At 50.0% G+C, this 9,137-nt stretch overlaps 1 protein-coding gene across 2 annotated transcripts in view; it reads right to left on the bottom strand.

The window, feature by feature from the left end:
* The window catches only part of BMAL1 (basic helix-loop-helix ARNT like 1), a 108,269-nt gene extending 100,782 nt beyond the window's left edge, over positions 1 to 7,487 (bottom strand). For both annotated transcript variants that reach the window (XM_068988657.1, XM_068988658.1), the window contains exon 1: positions 7,401 to 7,487. The gene's annotated coding sequence lies outside the window, so the exon portion shown is untranslated. The remainder of the gene's footprint in view (positions 1 to 7,400) is intronic.
* Between the last annotated feature and the right edge of the window lie 1,650 nt (positions 7,488 to 9,137).

The raw sequence follows: 9,137 nt of genomic DNA on the forward strand, positions 1-9,137 counted from the left end.
CATGCTTAGGTATTTTCTATCTGTCTCCTCCCCCTAGGATTCTGTTTTGTTCACTGCTTTATCTTCTATGCCTAAAACATTACTACGCACATGGTAGGCATCCAAGAAACTTCATTGAATGAGTGAGTATAGGTGCAGGGTGGGGAAGTAAGGACAAGGTAATTATTCATGAAACAACTAAAAAATGAGAGCACTGGCCATCCTGATTGAAATTGATATGATCAATATGCTAATTATGTAGTACCAATGCTTCTGAATGAATGGCTGGCAATCAAAAGTAAAAAAGAAAGAAAGAACAAAAGCAACAAATGTCATCAGAGGAGGCTTCACAAAGAAGAGAGTCAAGGCAGGCTGGGGTAGAGAGGAGAGGCCTCTCTAGTCAAGGGAGAATCCAAGAGCAGGAGAGAGTAGGGCACAGGGTGGCCTGGGCAGGGACAAGCAGAACTGCACTGGCAACCTGCTCGGCGCGGGAGTGGGGGAGGGGGGGGCCGCGGGGGGGGGTGGGAGCAGGGCTGAGGAGGGGGAGCATGGGCAGACTCTGCAGAGCCTGGAGAACCGGACACAGGGGTGTCGACCACGGGCCACTGGCAGCAGGGCTGCTCTTGGGAGGCAAGGTTGGATACATCATGTGGGAGGAACTGAAGGAAGCAGAGGGTAGAGCAGAAAATTTGTTAGAGGATGACCTTGATGGTCTGAACAGGAAGGAGACAAAAAGAGCCCCTCCCCTCTGCTTAGACATCAGAGAGATGCAAGTGAGCAAGGAGCACTCCCCCAGTTTAAAAAAAAAAAAACAGACAACTTCCAGAGTATTTCCCAGTAGCATTCCATGGCAGATTTGGGTCAAGTTCCCAAACGTCCTGTCTATACTTGGAGCATTTAAGAAGAGGAACAGAGGTTCAAAATGATAACTCTGAGGGCAGGGCATGTCTTTCTATGCCTTTCATATCTGAGATTAATTACCTTCAGTAAGCCTGTGTTTACTGTCTTTTTATTCTTTGGGGAAAAAAGTAGTATTTAACTTCACTGTGCAGTATATATTTGAACATTATATAACACATTTTTATGTAACAGGTTCTTGACATAAAACAACATTTTCCTTACTATCTAAATGTATTCAGGGAACAACTGGCATTAAAGAAATCTATCTATATATACGTACACATTAAGGCTGTGGACATCTGTCTTTGGGGTAAGGCGCTGGGAAGAGGAGGGGAAGGTGAGAGACTTTACAAAAGTTCTCCTCCCAGTGATGGCCACGTCAGGGGGCAGTGGTAATGAGTTCTGTTCATCTCTCACAAGCTGCCTGGGGAGGGGCTGACTGAGGCCCATGTCAGGGCAATGCCACAGGGAGGCAGGGGGGAAGCAGGAGACACACACCCGAACGTAAGGAGCATGCCCACAAGCCCCTGTGAGTGCCCCTCGGGCAATATCCAAATGTGCACCCCTTGTGCCCCCCTCAGAGGACTCCAGTCCTGTTTAGCAGGAGGCATGCACCACGCTTGTGAACAAGAAGTGAAGTGCAAAGTGAAAGTGTTAGTTGCTCTGTCATGTTTGACTCTTTACAGTCCCACAGACTGTGTAGCCTGTCGGGCTCTTCTGTCCATGGGATTTCCCAGGCAAGAATACTGCAGTGGGTTGCCATGCTCTCCTCTAGGGGATCTTCCCGAACCAGGGATCAAACCCAGGTCTCCTACCTTGCCAGCAGATTCTTTGCCACCTGAGCCACAAAGAAAGCCCGTCAACAATAACACCGGTTACCAATCACCGAGGGCCTGCTTGGCTCGACACTGATCGAATCCAGAGATTCCTCCCAGCCAGCATCCACCGCTGCGTTTAGCGAGCAGACTCTGACCCTCCCCCTCCCCCTGCCACAAATCCAGCCGGGCCCCATCCCAGCTGGGCAGTTCACAAAACCACCTCACTTGTAAAATAAGGATAATCGCTCTACCTACCTCATGGGGTTATTATGAGGATTGAACAAGTTAATAAACATAAGGTGACTAACATATCTGCTGGCACTCAGAGAATGTTCAATAAACATTAGCTGCCCTTACCATCATTATTATTATTTCTATTTTGCAAATGAGGTAAATCAGACTCAAAGAAGCTAACTAATTTGCCCAGGTGACACATTTCAAACAGCAGCTGAACACATAAACACTTGTAAATGTTTTACTTAGCATATGTACAAAATCTAATGGGTAGAGTATTAACCAGAATATTAAATTAGACGGACCATCCATCCCCTTCTTTAACCAGGCTGGCTAAACATGAGTTTATCCTATTTAAAAGGACAGCACGTACTAATGTAAAAATCATTTCCCATCATATGCCAGTACTCCACGTTCTCCTGAAGCAAAGATGACTAAAGCTTATCCAATTTCGTCTCCCCAACTGTAGTTCCCCAACTCAATCCTTCCTTCCACTTGGACTTAATTACTCATGGCCACATCCACTGGTGCCCCCGTTTCACTCCCTCATCTCATGCCCCACCTCTCCACAGGTGGACCTCCTTCCCTCCTGTGCGTAGTCCCTGAGTGCCTACCCCACCCCATCTCCTCCTCCTCAAGATCATTCACTGGGATTGGACAAACATGTCCTGAAGCTCCCTGGGCCTCTAATTTGGGGAAACCAAGACTAACGCTCCAAAAGTGATTGGCCTGGAACCTGCAGGTAAGATATTCCCAGAGACAGCCCAACACGATATGGGGTGCAGCAGTACCTAAAATAATCAGCGCTAGCGAGATCAAGGGCTGGGGAGACACTGCTGCCCAGCAAGAGAGCAGGAAAAACACAATGAAGGATAGCTCCAGGAGGACTAAGCATTTGAGCTGGAGCTTAAAGAAGCCTAGGATTTGGACAAGGGAAGGCTGAGGCACAGAACAGGCCAAGGGCTGGTCCAGGGAGCCGACAGTCCCGTGCACACTGCCAGGCGGGCTGGGTATGGAAAAGGAAGAAGGAGCAGCAAACCTGACAGCTAATATCCGTGAATGCTCACTATGATTCATGAAGTGCTTTATGTATTTTTCATTCTTTAACTCATTGAATCCATACGGCACTCTGAGGTAAGGACTAGAAAGTGAAAGTGAAGTCTCAGTTGTGTCTGACTCTTTGTGACCCCATGGACTGCCAGGCTCCTCTGTCCGTGGGATTTTCCAGGCAGGAATACTGGAGTGGGTGACCATTTCCTTCTCCAGGGGAATCTTCCTGACCCAGGGGTTAAACCTGGGTCTCCAGCACTGCAGGCACACTCTCTACCAGCTGAGCCACCAGGGAAGCCCAAGGACTCGAGTAATTCCCATCTTATTGATGAGCACACCAAGACAGAGAGCAAAGCAACTTGACCACAAGTCGTAAAACCAGTAAGGATATAAAATCTGGCTCCAAAGTCTGCACTTTTAGCCACCCAACCAAAGTCCCTTTCAGGACAGCCTGATGGTGAAGCGGTACAGCTATCCTGAGGATGAATGAGACCATGTGTGCCAGTTGTGTGCAACCTGTTACGCCAAGGTCACCGATGCTGGCAACAGGCTGCAGTTAATATCCACGATGGATCTGCTAGCAGCTGAAGCAGGAGAGACACATCAGGACAAGAAACGGGACCCAAGCCAACAAAGACAGTGTGAAGAGCAGAGACCTGGACAGACACCTACCTTTATGGTGTGTAGGAAGAAAACCCAGAGGCTGAGGGAGAAGGGGATTTCAGGAAGGAAGAAAAGACAAGTGGGTAAAAGCTGCAAAAGGGCCAAGATCAACAACTGAGGACTAAGAATGGGCGCCTGGAATTCAAGACTTAAAAAGTTTTTGGAGATATTTGAGAAGAAATAAGAAGGATGGTAGAGAAAGAAGCCAGAGGGCAGGAGCTGAGGATGGAGCAGATGAGAGAGTCGAGGGGGTAAATGTTCATAGCCCTGGGAGCGGCTGCTGGGCAGGGAGGGGAGAGAGAGGCAGAGGGACCCAGGAGCACAAGCGCACATATGTAAAAGCTGCCCTCTGCACAGCAGCCCACAGTAGGCCTGTTTCCTCCTCTTCCATCCTTCCCTCATCAGTCAAGACAAGGGCTTTTCTGGGGTTGGTGAGGAGGCTGAGAGAAAGAAGCACGAAGCAAATTCTAGTGGCAGCACCCTGGCAGTGCTAGGAAGGGAGTGCAGCAGGCACTGAGGGAGGGCTTTCCTGTGTACCTGGCATCTTACACGTTATCATCTCCCCTGATCTTGGGACTCCAACGGGCAAGCACCTTCACTACACCACTGAGGCGGAGCCTGCAGTCAGGGGAGTCCAGCACTTGTCCAAGGACACACCATCCAACCCAAGTCCTAGGTCCTGCTACCAGAGACCAGGCTCCTGCCCAGAGGCTCCAAGAGGGAACAGGAAAGAAATTCACTTGCTTTTTCCAAACTAAGAGGCGAGGAGGAGAGATGAGGGAAAGAGACAAAACATTTTGAGCAGAAAGGAAGAGAGGCTGAGGGTGCTTAAGTCAGAGCAGGTCTTGTTTAGAGAGAGGAGGAGGAAAGCCAGGGTGGATGTTAGGAGTAAGTCTGAGTGTTATGATGAAGCGGCAATGAGGAGAAAAAAGACTGTGGAGAAGGGTGACATGCCTGCATTTCCAGGCTTTCAATTAAACCTCAAGGTTTAAAAAGAAAGTAAACAATTACTTCCCTTCGTTTGCTACCATGATGTTAATTCAAATCACTGCCTGTGATTGTAATATCATTTGGGGCAGAAAATGTTCCTTTAATATGTGACTTTCTCCAACTACCATGGGAGTCGACGACAGAATCACAAATAGAAGAAAACCCACAAAAGGAAGGCAGCCCTTATACCAAAGAGAGATACTGAATATTTAGCTTTGACATATGCATATGCATTTTGTTAACGAGTCTTTCTACAGTGCCTGTCCCTTGTTTAGTATATATAAATGGCATATAGATCATTGGTATGAAGTGATAAATCTGAAAGTAGGGCCACTTCCTTTTCCTCTCTTTGGTAGGCAAACCTCTTCTGCAAATAGCTGACAAACTCCTGAATAGTCATCATTTTATAAATCATTTGAAATGGATTCTTTAAAACACCATCTGTTGATCTGTTTAAGTTTCCTATGAAAACAGGACGTCAGCTCAGATATTCTGGAGGTTCCAGCAGGTAAATACCAACCCGAATTCAGCCATATTAAATATTTAGAGAAGCACAGAACTTTAGAGCAGAAGGAACTGTTGAGATCACCTCGGTCTCCTGTCTTACTTTCCATCTGAGGCAAGTAGAACCCAGAAGGGTTCTGTGACTTGCTCCAAGTGGCACAGCCGTGAAAACCCAAGTCTGGGCTGGAACCAGGAGATTCTAACTCTCAGGCTAGCACTCTTCCACCACCCCTGCTCTTTCCTCTCTCCCTCTTTCTAAACCTTAGGGGTTGGAATAAGGTATACATTTAACTATAGTTTTAACCTATTTATATTATTCACCAGCTACATCTACAATCAAAACAAAAAATACGTCTACAGATTCAGCTTTAGATATACAGGCAATTTCAAACCCTGCCCGGGAAATTTTAAAGCCTTCCAAGTATGTTCAACAAAGTGTTTTAAAGACTTAGCAATAAAGTGAACTCAGTAATAGATCATGGAGTGAAAGACTGAACTTTGTATTAAGAAAACATTTTGGAGTTTCATTGATATGGAAATCGAAATTAACAGCAGTGATTTTTTTTTTCTTTTTTTAAGTCTTGCAAGCACGGAGAGCATGAGATTATTCAAAACTGCTCTGGAGCAGCAAAGATTATTTTAAGCTCATGATTCAACCAGCACATTAATTAAAAACTCTACCAACCCAAATCGACAGATCCTGATATCAATGGGACAAGAAGAATTAAAATAATAGTTGTCACATAAAAATAGATTAAAAGAGGGAACAGCGGCGGATGTCAGAAGGGCAATGACAAGCAAGCGTTGTGGGAAACTAGATGCAGCTAATGGGCAGCTTTTATGGATTTTTTTTTTTTTAAAAACGAAGATCCTAGAAATACACGTACAGTCAAGAAATGCTTCTTTGAATCTTGTTTCTGGAAGCTAAGTGATAAAACTTGGCTAATAATTCCTTGCCGAGGAGTAGCTATGCAAGCAGGGAGAGGAGACCACAACCGCAGAAAGAGACAAAACAGGGCTAGGTGATCGGAAGGGGCCAAAGCAGGGGAGGGAACAGGGCATTGAGAAACGTGAGGTGAGGGGGCACAGCCTGTTACTCCACCGGCCAGCACCAACTTAACAACAGACGCCTATGGCCAGTAGTGCCTTTCCTTTCCCTGCGTCTGCCCTCAGCTCTGCAGCCGGCTCCCACGACCCCTCGGGGTGACTGACTTGATCCCCACAAGGTCGGCATTAATTTCTATTCTTCCACTTATTCCTCCGAGCAAACGAGAGCTCTCTCGGCTGTCAACGCCCGACAATCTCGAGCGGGAAGCTTTTTCTTTGACATCTGTCAAATCCGGTGCTAAAGCCAGCCTCGCTGCGCCCTCCGCGGGTCTCCAGGACTCCAGGGCGGCCGGCGGGCCCACACCTGGGCACCGGGTGACATTCCGCCTGTCGTGGAGCACCTGCTCGCAGACCCACGGGGATCCTCCCCGGACTGCCCAGGACCCAGACGGCGCAGGCCGGACCGAAGTTCGCATGCTGGGGTCGGCCGCATCCCCGGGCCGGGAATACCAGGTGCAGCCCCAGCACCCGTGAAAGGGTCAAAGGGGTAGGGGGTGGCTCGGACTCCCCAAGCCCGGCGGAGACGCCCTCCCCGCCCCCACCCAGCCCTGCAGGCTCCCGAAAGGAAAGTAGAGGGAAGAGGGAGGAAGGGCAGAAGCCGCATCTCTAACCCAACGCCCTTGGAGTGCAGCCGTCAAGGATGGTCCCCTCGGGGGTCCCTGAACCTTCCGGGGATACATCCTAGGACTAGCCCTCAGCCGGGTCACTGATCCCAAAGGGTGGAGCTGTCCCTTTAAGAGGCAGCTGGCTGCTCCTGCCACCACCACCACAACCGCCCCCCCAACCCCAACCCCGCCACTTCAGGTAGCTATGCCCGCGGAGGGGAGATGGGTATTTCCGCGGACTCTTTCCCGGTCCCTTTAAGGGTGCCTGCGGCACCTCTGCCCGTTCTAGTCCGCAGCGCCAGCCCCCGCGAGGGAGGATGGGGGCGGACGAGCGCGGCGCCTTTAAGGGGCGCAGCCTCCCCGCGGCCCGGGTGGGGGCAGGGAGCGGGCACGGGCCCTTTAAGGCCGGCAGCGGGCACGTCGGGCAGGGCTCCCCGGCGGCCGGGCTGCGCCCCGGGCGGCGGCGGGGGCTTTGAGCCTGCCAGGGTGCTAACGGCCCCGACGGGGTGCCCGCGGCCGCACCGCTGGCTGCGGCCAGCCCGACACTCACCGTGGCTCGCCGGGAGCGCCCGCGCCCGCGCCCCCACTCGGATCCCGCGGCGGCGGCGGCGGTGAGTCCGGCGCGGGTAAACAGGCACCTCCGTCCCTGACCTACTTTCTGCCTTCCCTAAATGTCGCACCACTAACCTACTTTCCGACCAATCCGCTCCCCGCCGGCCCAGGCCCGGCCCCCCGCCCACCAATCGCTGTGCCCAACCCCCCTTCCCCGCCCACCAATGGAGGAGTCGCGGAGCCCGGATACCTGCCTCTTCCCTCCAGCCAATCCTAGAGCCCGAAGAGAGCCGGTCTCGGCGGCCACCCCCGGCCAATCCGCGCGCGGCTGGGCGGCCTAATAGCCAGTTGTGTGGCAGCAAGAGAGGCCGCTGACCAATGGCGAGGCGGCGAGGGTCGGTTTACCTGCTACTTTCCCGCCACCAATCGCTTGGCGCACAGAAGCACACGCCCCAAGGAGAGGACCAATCGACGCGTTTTCCCTGGATTTCCTCGCCCCTGTCCTCTCTCTTTCCCCTGGTCTCCCGTTAGCCTTGGCCACTGCGGGTGCAGACGCCGCACTCTTTGCAGTCGCTTGAGATGTCCTTCTCTAGGTTCCTGACTTGCTTCTGGGTCACGGCTCTCACTACATCTCCTTTTTTCACTCGGGGCATCCTGACTAAAGCAACATTTCCTCGTTCCCCTACCTCCAACTCCATCTAGGAAAACAGTTTTAGGAACACAGAGTGCCAGACCCTACCCAAAACATCCTGGTTTGCCAACGTCCAAACGAGAGAAGAAATACTTGGTATTTCTAGAAGGTTTTTCAATTCAAGTGTCCTTACGTTCTTTTCGTTCTTCCTGACCTCCAAGCATCCGATTGGAGCTGTCTTTCCTGTTCAAAAGAGAAAACTCTAGCCTGGAGCGATTCCAGTGCTTTTCCTTTCAGTGGCCGCACTACTGTGTAGCAGACAACTTCCCAGTGGCTCTGTTTCTACCGTAGAAAAGCTGTCCAAGGAGTGAGACGGAAGGAAACAAATAGCTGCAGAAAATAAATGTTTCATAACAAGATACAACTTGAGTACTGAGAGGAGGAAGAATCTTATTTTTGCATCTCAAGCACTTGACAGAGGGCCTTTAACACAAAGAGCTCCCTACCCTTTTAGATGTTAAACTCCCTAAATGAAAGGACCTCGTCTTTTTTGTTATACTCACCCCCTCACCTTTAGCACCTAGCTGGGAGTGAGAGGGAGGGATGGGGGCAGTGCCTGATTCCTAGCATGTTTGTTGACTGGCTATGGGAACAAATTGATCTAAATCAGTTAGCTCAATCTTGTGACCCAGACTACTCTCCAAGACACTAGATTTCTAGCCTTGTTCATTGAACACAGAAACTGCATTTTAAATATTGTAAAACGGTAGCCTGTCCTCAGTTCACTGCCAGGTACATAGTGGTTGTCTAAGCTCACTGCCAGGCACACATAGTGGTTGTCCAGTACATGCTTGTGGCCTGAATGGTGACCATTTGCAAGGTTAGCCAACTTCATCACTAGCTTACTACTTTTCTGACCTTTACCTGCAGGTGGAATTTGATTGCTGTTTACTTTGTCTCTGCCCTGATTTCATGAGGTGACCACACTATGTAAGTGGGATTTTAGCAGTACTTAACAAGATGTTGTGGACAAGATGAGGAACTATAAATCTAGATTCTAATGTAATTAGTTGGATAAGAAACTTGTATACTAACCATTACCTA

Source organism: Capricornis sumatraensis, chromosome 16, assembly GCF_032405125.1.
Source record: "Capricornis sumatraensis isolate serow.1 chromosome 16, serow.2, whole genome shotgun sequence".
NCBI lineage: Eukaryota > Metazoa > Chordata > Mammalia > Artiodactyla > Bovidae > Capricornis > Capricornis sumatraensis.